The sequence below is a fragment of the Hyperoodon ampullatus genome (assembly GCF_949752795.1).
Source record: "Hyperoodon ampullatus genome assembly, chromosome: 4".
Lineage (NCBI taxonomy): Eukaryota > Metazoa > Chordata > Mammalia > Artiodactyla > Ziphiidae > Hyperoodon > Hyperoodon ampullatus.
Window position 1 is genome coordinate 118,111,091 of NC_136917.1, and position 8,953 is coordinate 118,120,043.

An 8,953-nucleotide genomic window follows, 5' to 3' on the forward strand; every position below is an offset into this window, starting at 1 on the left:
CTGAGGACAAGTTAAAAATGTCATGTACTCAGATGAATGGATAAAGAAGATGTGGTACATCTAGACAATGGGATACTACTCAGCCACAGAAAATAATGAAATAATGTCATTTGCAGCAACATGGATGCAACTAGAGATTATCATACTTAGTGAAGTAAATCGAAAAGAGAAAGACAAACACCGTATGATATCACTTACATGTGGAATCTAAAATATGACACAAATGAACCTATCCATAAAACAGAAGCAGAATCATGGCCATAGAGAACAGACTTGTGTTTGCCAAGGGGGAGAGGGTTGGGGGAGGGATGGAGTGGGAGATTGGGATTAGCAGATGCAAACTATTATATATAGAATGGATAAACAACAAGGTCCTACTATACAGCACAGGGAACTATATTCAATATCGTATGATAAACCATAATGGAAAAGAATATAAAGAATGTATACATATGTATAACTGAATCACTTTGCTGTACAGCAGAAATTAACACAACATTCTGAATCAACTATGCTTCAATTTAAAAAAACGTCAGGTACTAACTGAAGTATGTTCAAGGCTCAAATATGTCTATTACTGGGTTTCCCATATGCCACTTGTTCTGCTGTGTCGAAACATCAGTGCTCCTATTGACACAACAGAAACTCCTATGTCCTGAGGGGAACCAGAGGGCCCAGCAATTTAGAGTGATGGAAGAAAGGTCCATTCCAAGGGCAGCTGGTTCTCAATTGCCACGGTGGAATTATCTGGAGAGGTTTAGAAAACACTGAGGCTTGGGCTTCCCTGCTGGCGCAGTGGTTAAGAATCCGCCTGCCAATGCAGGGGACACAAGTTTGATCCCGGGCCCGGGAAGATCCGACATGCCTCAGAGCAAATAAGCCCGTGCGCCACAACTACTGAGCCTGTGCTCTAGAGCCCGCGAGCCACAGCTACTGAAGTCCGCACACCTAGAGCCCGTGCTCCGCAACAAAAGAAGCCACCGCAATGAGAAGCTCGTGAACTGCAACGAAGAGTAGTCCCCGCTCGCCACAGCTAGAGAAAAGCCTAGCTGCAGCAACGAAGACCCAACGCAGCCAAAAATAAAATTAATTAACTAATTAAAAAAAAGAAAACACTGAGGCCTTCCCTCTGCCCTCCACCCCAGAGAGTCTGATTTATCAATCTAGGATGCCGTATGAGGATATATAATAGATTTCCAGGTGATTCTAATGTACAGTCAAGGCTGAGAACCCCTACTCTAGGGGCAATTATCTCCTGGCTGGTGGAACCAGCGTATCCCAAACCACATCTTAACATTTGCCTCTCACATTGCCATCTTGTGTACAAAGAACCTTATGAAAGAACCTAGTTTATCCTTTCTCTCTGGCCTGTTGGTACCTGCTCTGATTTTTTTGGTAAAGATAAACATGTACCCTTTTAAGCCTATGTGACAAAATAAAGAATTTTGAAACCCTAATCTTACCTTTTGTAATTCACCTTGTTGTTCAGCAAGTTGTTAGCTGTGACTCAACATCCTTTATTAACCTGCATTTCTTAAAGACAGAGCCCACATTTGATGCCTTGTGACTATTTACTTATCTTGCTTACCTTTTGGATAAAAAGAAGTCTTGAACATCCAGGACAGCAATTTGCACCCACAAATACCAAAGAGCTTATCTTGTTATTCCTTTGTTCTAGGATTTCCTTGGAGACATGGGCGTTGACTGAAGCACTGGCCTCCAGAACCCATGCCAGCTCACAGGGGTCACAAGGCCAGGTAACACCTCCTCCATCATGCATGCCTGTTATGAAAACCTTTTCCTCTTAGTTGGCTGTCCTGGTGTTTGCCCCTCTTCCAAGGAGACTGTCAACAAGAATTAAGTCAATTGCATGTACCCCTGTCTCAGTGAGCCCCTTCCTCAGAGCCCCCCCTCAGCTGAGTCAGGAACAGCATGTCAGTATTTAAGGAAGAGCCCATCCACCTAACCAAGCCAGAGTTTGGCCTGTTCAGAAGATAAACCACTCTCTCTGCACCATTCCAGATTCTTCTTTTAAAGATAATGTTGCCTTGCCTATGTTGATGAGATGTTATAGGGCCTTTCCCGAGAGAGCACTGTGTACTTGGTCAGCTTTCACGTAGCCTCCTACTTCGGGAGAAATCAAATATATCAACCACTATTGTCTACGAGAAAGAGCCTAGAACAAATGTCAAGCTTTGTGCTGGCTGCTGGGGTCACAGTCACTGTGCCTCAATGCGATTCAGATTAACTAACCACAAAGCACTCTGAGATAATAGATAACAAAAGCCATTGTCAAGCAGGAGTAAACTGAAGGAAGAAAATTATTTCTGTGGCTTTAGGAAGCAAATGTCAAATCACTAATACTTAGGGATTTTAAAACATTGATCTTTATTACTTTTCTGAATATAAAAGTAATGTGTACTTCTTGTATCTGTTGTTAGGATGCTTTTAGCTATCAAATAAGACCCACCTAAGATGGCTTAAATAAATAAGTGAATGTATTTGTTCTCATGAAGAGTTAGGTACACTTCAAGGTTGATTCATAGATAGCAGCTTAACAGTGCCAAGTAAGACCTGGATTCCTTCAAGCTCTGCACTCTGCTGGCCACAATTCAGCTTCATCCTAAGTCTGGTTGCCCTGCGGGTCATAGTGTGACTTCCAATAGCAGGGGCCATATGCTTCCTCATTTCTGTCCAGTCCACTGAGAGAAAAAGGTGTCCCATACCCCCTTCCAATAGAGTGAGGAAGAACTTCCCCAGAAGCTTCCAGAAAATCTCTCTCCTAGTTTTATTTCCTGCAACTGGCTCACATGCTCATTTCTGAACCAGTCATGGAGATTGAGATTACCCTAGTACCCACCAGTCATGCCCATTCAACTGAGAGTCAGCATCTTGTGTAGCACCTGGGCTGAGTGGGGAGAAGCATTGGCCTTCCATTAAGAAGGAGAAAGAGGAACAAATACAATACACATGAAATTCACTTTGGAGAGCCCTGACCAGTCACCTTAAGTAGATAAGCAAAAGAATAATACAGAACTAGAAAGCTAACAGAGAAGATAAAATGGAATGATAAAAAAAAATACTTGATTGATTCAAAAGAGGGCAGGAAATGAGAAATATGGGAACAAATGGGGACCAAAGAATAGATTGTAGACTTAAATTCAACATTAAATGTACGAGGACTAAACATTCCAAGAGACTGGACTAAGGAAACCAAGCAAGAATCACCTATTACTATTTTAAAGAAACATACTTTAAGTATAAAAATGCAGATAGATTGAAAATAAAAAGATAGGAAAAGACACCATCAAACATCAACCAAAAGAACGTTGGTGTGGCCACATTAATGTCGGCACAAGGAACTTCAGGGACCTAGGCTGGCCAAAACTTGAAGAAGAACGATGTAGAAAAATTAAATTACCAGATATCAAGACTCACTGTAAAGCTACAACGATTAAGCCAGGTGTTGACAAAACAAATAAACCCATGGAACAGAATAGAGAATCTAGAAACAGATGTGTACATATATATCACTGATTTACACAAAGGCACCACTGCAACTCAGTGGAGAAAATAGTATTTTTTTTTTCAACCAACAGTGCTGGGTCATTAAATATCATTGTGAGAAAAAATTAAGTTTCAGCTTTCACATCTTACTACAAAATTGACTAGAGATGGATTATATATCTAGTTAATTTTGGAGGAAAATGTAGGAGAACACCTTCATGATCTTTGAGTAGGGGAAGATTGTTCACAGCCCTCCATGGTTTCTAACTTTTTAATCTTCTTCATTCTAATGATTTAAAATGGTAGCTTGTTTCCATTTTAATTTACAATTTTTTAATCACAAGCAAGGTTGGACACCTTTTCACAAGCTAAGCCACTGGTTTTTCTTTTAAGTGTTCATTTGTCCCACTTTTCTGTTAGGTTATTGTTCTTTTTCCTATTAATTTTTAAAGTTCTGTATATACTAAGGAATACTTCTTAATTTTTAGAGCAGTTTTAGGCTGACAGAAAAATTGAGCAAAGGTACAGAGATTTCCCATATACCATTGTCCCCACACATGCACAGCCTCTCCCCTTGTCAACATCCCCACTGGAGTGGAACGTTTGTTACACTTGATGAACTTACATGGACCCATTATAATCACTCAAAGTCCATAGTTTACATTAGGGTACACTCTTGGTGTTGTACATTCTATGGGTTTGGACAAGTGTGTAATGACATAAGTCAATCATTATGGTATCATACACAGTATTTTCACTGCCCTAAAAATCTTCTATGTTCCGCCTATTCACCCCTTCATCTCCCCTAACCCCTGGTAACCTAGCAAATGGAATTCTATTCCTTGAAAAAGGAAGCCCTACTACTTGCAAATAATAAAGAAAAGAGCTACTGATACCAGAAGAAAAGATGAAATACTAAGCAACAATTAAAAATTTTTTATTTTTAAAATATTTATTTGTTTGTTTATTTCTCTGGGGCCACAGATGCACAGCTTGCAGGATCTTAATTCTCCTACAAGGGATCGAACCTGCACCCCAGCTGTGAAAGTGCCGAGTCCTAACCACTGGACTGCCGGGGAATTTCCTAAAAAATAATTTTAGATGCATTTGGAGGCTGAAATTTTTAGAATGAAACCCTGTCTTATATTTAGTAATCAATAAAACTTCCCTCATGAGGTGGTCTGTAAAAAGTTCTTTTCTGAGATATCTGGCTTTCAAAGTTTGATGCTGTTCCTTAAAAATGCAGCTTTTAATCTCTAAAAATCGTGTATGCTGACTGGAAGTCATGGATAACTGGATTCACACTGAGATTTGTAACTCTAGAAGGTATCAACTACCATTCTTCTATGTTAAAAACAAATAGTCTCAGAACTTTTCCTTTCTCTCCTCTCCTTTTGTACATAAAGGTATGTACAAAGTAAGATGACTAGTTTATTCATCTTAAAACAAGGTGTTCCAGGAAGTTTATTCTGACAATCAGGTTGTCATTGTTTTTTGGCTTTATGCTGATTTTTCCAGAGCAGGCATAGTTTCTTTTCTTTTCTTAATAAATTTATTTATTTATTTATTTAATTTTGGCTGCACACGTGCTTTCTCTAGTTGTGGTGAGCAGGGGCTACTCTTTGTTGTGGTGCGCGGACTTCTCATTGCAGTGGCTTCTCTTGTTGCGGAGCTTGGGCTCTAAGTGTGCGGGCTTCAGTAGTTGTGGCATGCGGGCTCGGTAGTTGTGGCTTGTGGGCTCTAGAGCACAGGTTCAGTGGTTGTGGTGCACGGGCTTAGCTGCTCCACGGCATGTGGGACCTTCCTGGACCAAAGCTCGAACCCGTGTCCCCTGCACTGGCAGGTGGATTCTTAACCACTGCGCCACCAGGGAAGTCCAGGCATAGTTTATTTGCTGTGTAGTTAAATTCACCAGTTTCCTGGTGCTCCTAAAACAATGTCTCAAATCACTTCCCTTCAAAGAAGCCAAAAAGCCCAGGTGCTCCCTTTCCTAGCTTCTCCTTTATCCAGCCTCCCTTGCAGCTAGAATGCAAGTATGTGATGAAGGTTTAACCAATCAGATGCTCCCACCCCAGATTTTTGAATTGGTGGCTACTGATGCAAAGCACTAAGAACAGTGGAGTCCATAGCAGTGATGGCAGTGACCACAGCAATATCCAGTTTCTGGAAGCAGCAGATACTGTACAAAATGTCAAAGCCATGTCCTCACTGGTAAGATGTTGGCTGTGGCCCCACAGCTGCCTGGTCTCCCATGTTCCCTGCCTTCCTCCAGCCTGCTTCTCAAGACTTCCTGGTACTTTTGTGAACCAACTGCTTTTCAGTGCATTCCTTTTCTGTTTAACCAGAGTTGGTTCCTGATGCTAAAGTTTTTTTGCCAGTTATAAGGAAACAAGGAGAAAATCCCTCTCCCACACTCTGTGTCCCTCTTTACCATCTGAGCACTAAGAATCCTTCATGAAAACAGCTCCTTATATACAAACAGCTCATACAGCTCAATATCAAAACAAAAAGAAAAACAACCCAAACAACCTGATCCAAAAAAAAAAGGGGGGGGGCAGAAGACCTCAATAGACATTTCTCCAAAGAAGACATACAGATGGCCAATAGGCATATGAAAGGCACATTGCTAGTTATTAGAGAAATGCAAATCAAAACCACAATGAGGTATCACCTCACATCAGTCGGAACGGCCATCATCAAAAAGTCTACAAACAATAAATGCTGGAGAGGGTGTGGAGAAAAGGGAACCCTCCTACACCGTTGGTGGGAGTGTAAACTGGTGCAACCACTATGGAGAAAAGTACGGAGGTTCCTTAAAAAACTAAAAATAGAGTTGCCATGTGATCCAGCAATCCAATTCCTGGGCATATATCTGGAAAAGATGAGAACTCTAACTCAAAAAGATACATGCACCCCAATGTTCATAGCAGCACTATTTACAATGGCTAAGACATGGAAGCAATCTAAATGTCCACTGACAGATGAATGGATAAAGAAGATGTGGTATATATATAGATACAGTGGAATATTAGCCATAAAAATGAATGAAATAATGCCATTTTCAGCAACATGGATGGGCCTAGAGATTCTAATACTAAGTGAAGTAAGTCAGACAGAGAAAGATAAATATCATATGATTTCACCTCTATGTAGAATCTAAAAAATAATACAAATGAATCTATATACAGAACAAAAATAGACTCACAGACATAGAAAACAAACATATGGTTACTAGCAGGGGACGTGGGGAAGAGATAAGTTAAAAGTTTGCGATTAACAGATATACACTACTATATATAAAATAGATGAACAACAAGGACCTACAGTATAGCACAGGGAAATATATTCAGTATGTTGTAATAACCTATAATGGAAAAGAATCTGAAAAAGAATATAGATAGATAGATAAACGGAATCACTCTGCTGTACACCTGAAACTAAAAAAACATTGTAAATCGACTATACTTCAATTAAAACAAAAAAAACCAGCTCCTTTAGTCCTGGCTGTGTGTTTGCTCACTCTCCCCGCCCCTTCCTCTCATCCCTCCAGGGCTCAGGTATGATTTCAGGTTCCAGAGCACCAGCCAGCAGCCAGCAGCAGAGACGTTCAGCTTGCTCTCTCTCCAGCCCTCGCTGTCTCAACCTCCTCCACAGACCTTCCTGGAGAAGAGCCCCACCCTGTACAGCAGGGCTCCTATAAGTACCCTCCTGGAGCCACCGTTCCACTCATTCATCCATCTGCCCAGACAAGTCCGGCTGCCTGGCGAGCACACAATTTGGGCCTGGTTTAGAACCCCTACATATTGAGAAACTGGATACTTTGGGAAATAAATTGTCCTTTTTCTAAAAAGATCCTTCTAGATTATCTTTAGCAGGACTAAATGATTCCTGTTGAACCTGACACCTGCTTCCTAAAGGCTTGTCCCCTCCCTCTTTCCTCCCTCTCCTCCACCAGCATTCACAGAGCACACTTTAATGAGACAAGATGGCAGAGCCTCAGCTCAGCCCTCCCTCAGAGAAGCCTCACTTCACTCCAGTATGCTGTGTGACCCAAAATAAGTTCCTGCGCATCAGAATAGTCAAGACTGTTCCTTCTCTTGTAGGTGACAGAAGTCTCTCCTCTTTCCACTGCAAAGGAAATGCCTTCAGATCGGAAGGCATTTACTTTTTTCAAAAGTAAATAAAATGGGACTTCCCTGGTGGCTCAGTGCTTAAGAATCCGCCTGCCAGTGCAGGGGACACGGGTTCAAGCCCTGGTTCAGTAAGATCCCACATGCCGCAGAGCAACTAAGCCCACGAGCCACAACTACTGAGCCCGCATGCCTAGAGCCCGTGCTCCACAACAAGAGAAGCCACTGCAATGAGAAGCGGATGCACCGCAACAAAGAGTAGCCCCTGCTCACCGCAACTAGAGGAAGCCTGTGCGCAGCAACGAAGACCCAACACAGCCACAAATAAACAAACAAACAAATAAAATGGCTCTGCAAAACAAGAATCATTCAGTCATGTCCCAGGAGCCACCCAGTGATACCTTCTCTGTGTTTCAGCCAATGGCTTCAAGGCACCTAAAGTAGTAGTAGGTGTTTCCCAGACTCTGGCTCCTAGGAAATTTTACCTGGAGGGGGGTTGCAGGTATATTCTGAGTAACCAAGCTGGTTGGGGTTAAATCCCACTTAGTCCCTCGGGGTTCCCAGGGACTAAAGATTATGCATAAGAATGGCTCAGATACATCCACTGCCAGTCACTTGCAGTAACCAACTTTCCATAAATGTCAATATGCGGGCTTCCCTGATGGGTCAGGGGTTAAGAATCCGCCTGCCAGTGCAGGGGACACGGGTTCAAGCCCTGGTCCAGGAAGATCCCACATGCCGCGGAGCAACTAAGCCCGTGCACCACAACTAGTGAGCCTGCGCTCTGCAGCCCACGAGCCAAAACTACTGAGCCTGCGTGCCGCAACTACTGAAGCCCACTGGGCCTAGAGCCCGTGCTCCGCAACAAGAGAAGCCACCGCAGTGAGAAGCCCGTGCACCGCAAAGAAGAGTAGCCCCCGCTCGCAACAACTAGAGGAAGCCTGTACACAGCATGAAGACCAAACACAGCCAAAAATAAAATAAATAAAATATAAAATTTTTTTAAAAGTCAATATGCTTATATTGACATATGAATATGACACACATATATAATAGTTTCATTATAAAGGCATATTTTAATAAAGTTAACTATATACATAAACACACATAGTCTCAATTAAAATAAATATATAGGTTAAGTTTTTTGCCCTAAAAGTTATAAGCAGGCTAAATTATTTACAAAATAATAAAAACCAGCCATAATTTTCATCCTGCTGAAGATGACTTTCCATGATCATGACCTAAGCAGATTTTTCACAGGCCATAGGACCCGGAGGTCAGATTTTCTGCATCTCCAGGTGCCAGGGGCACACACA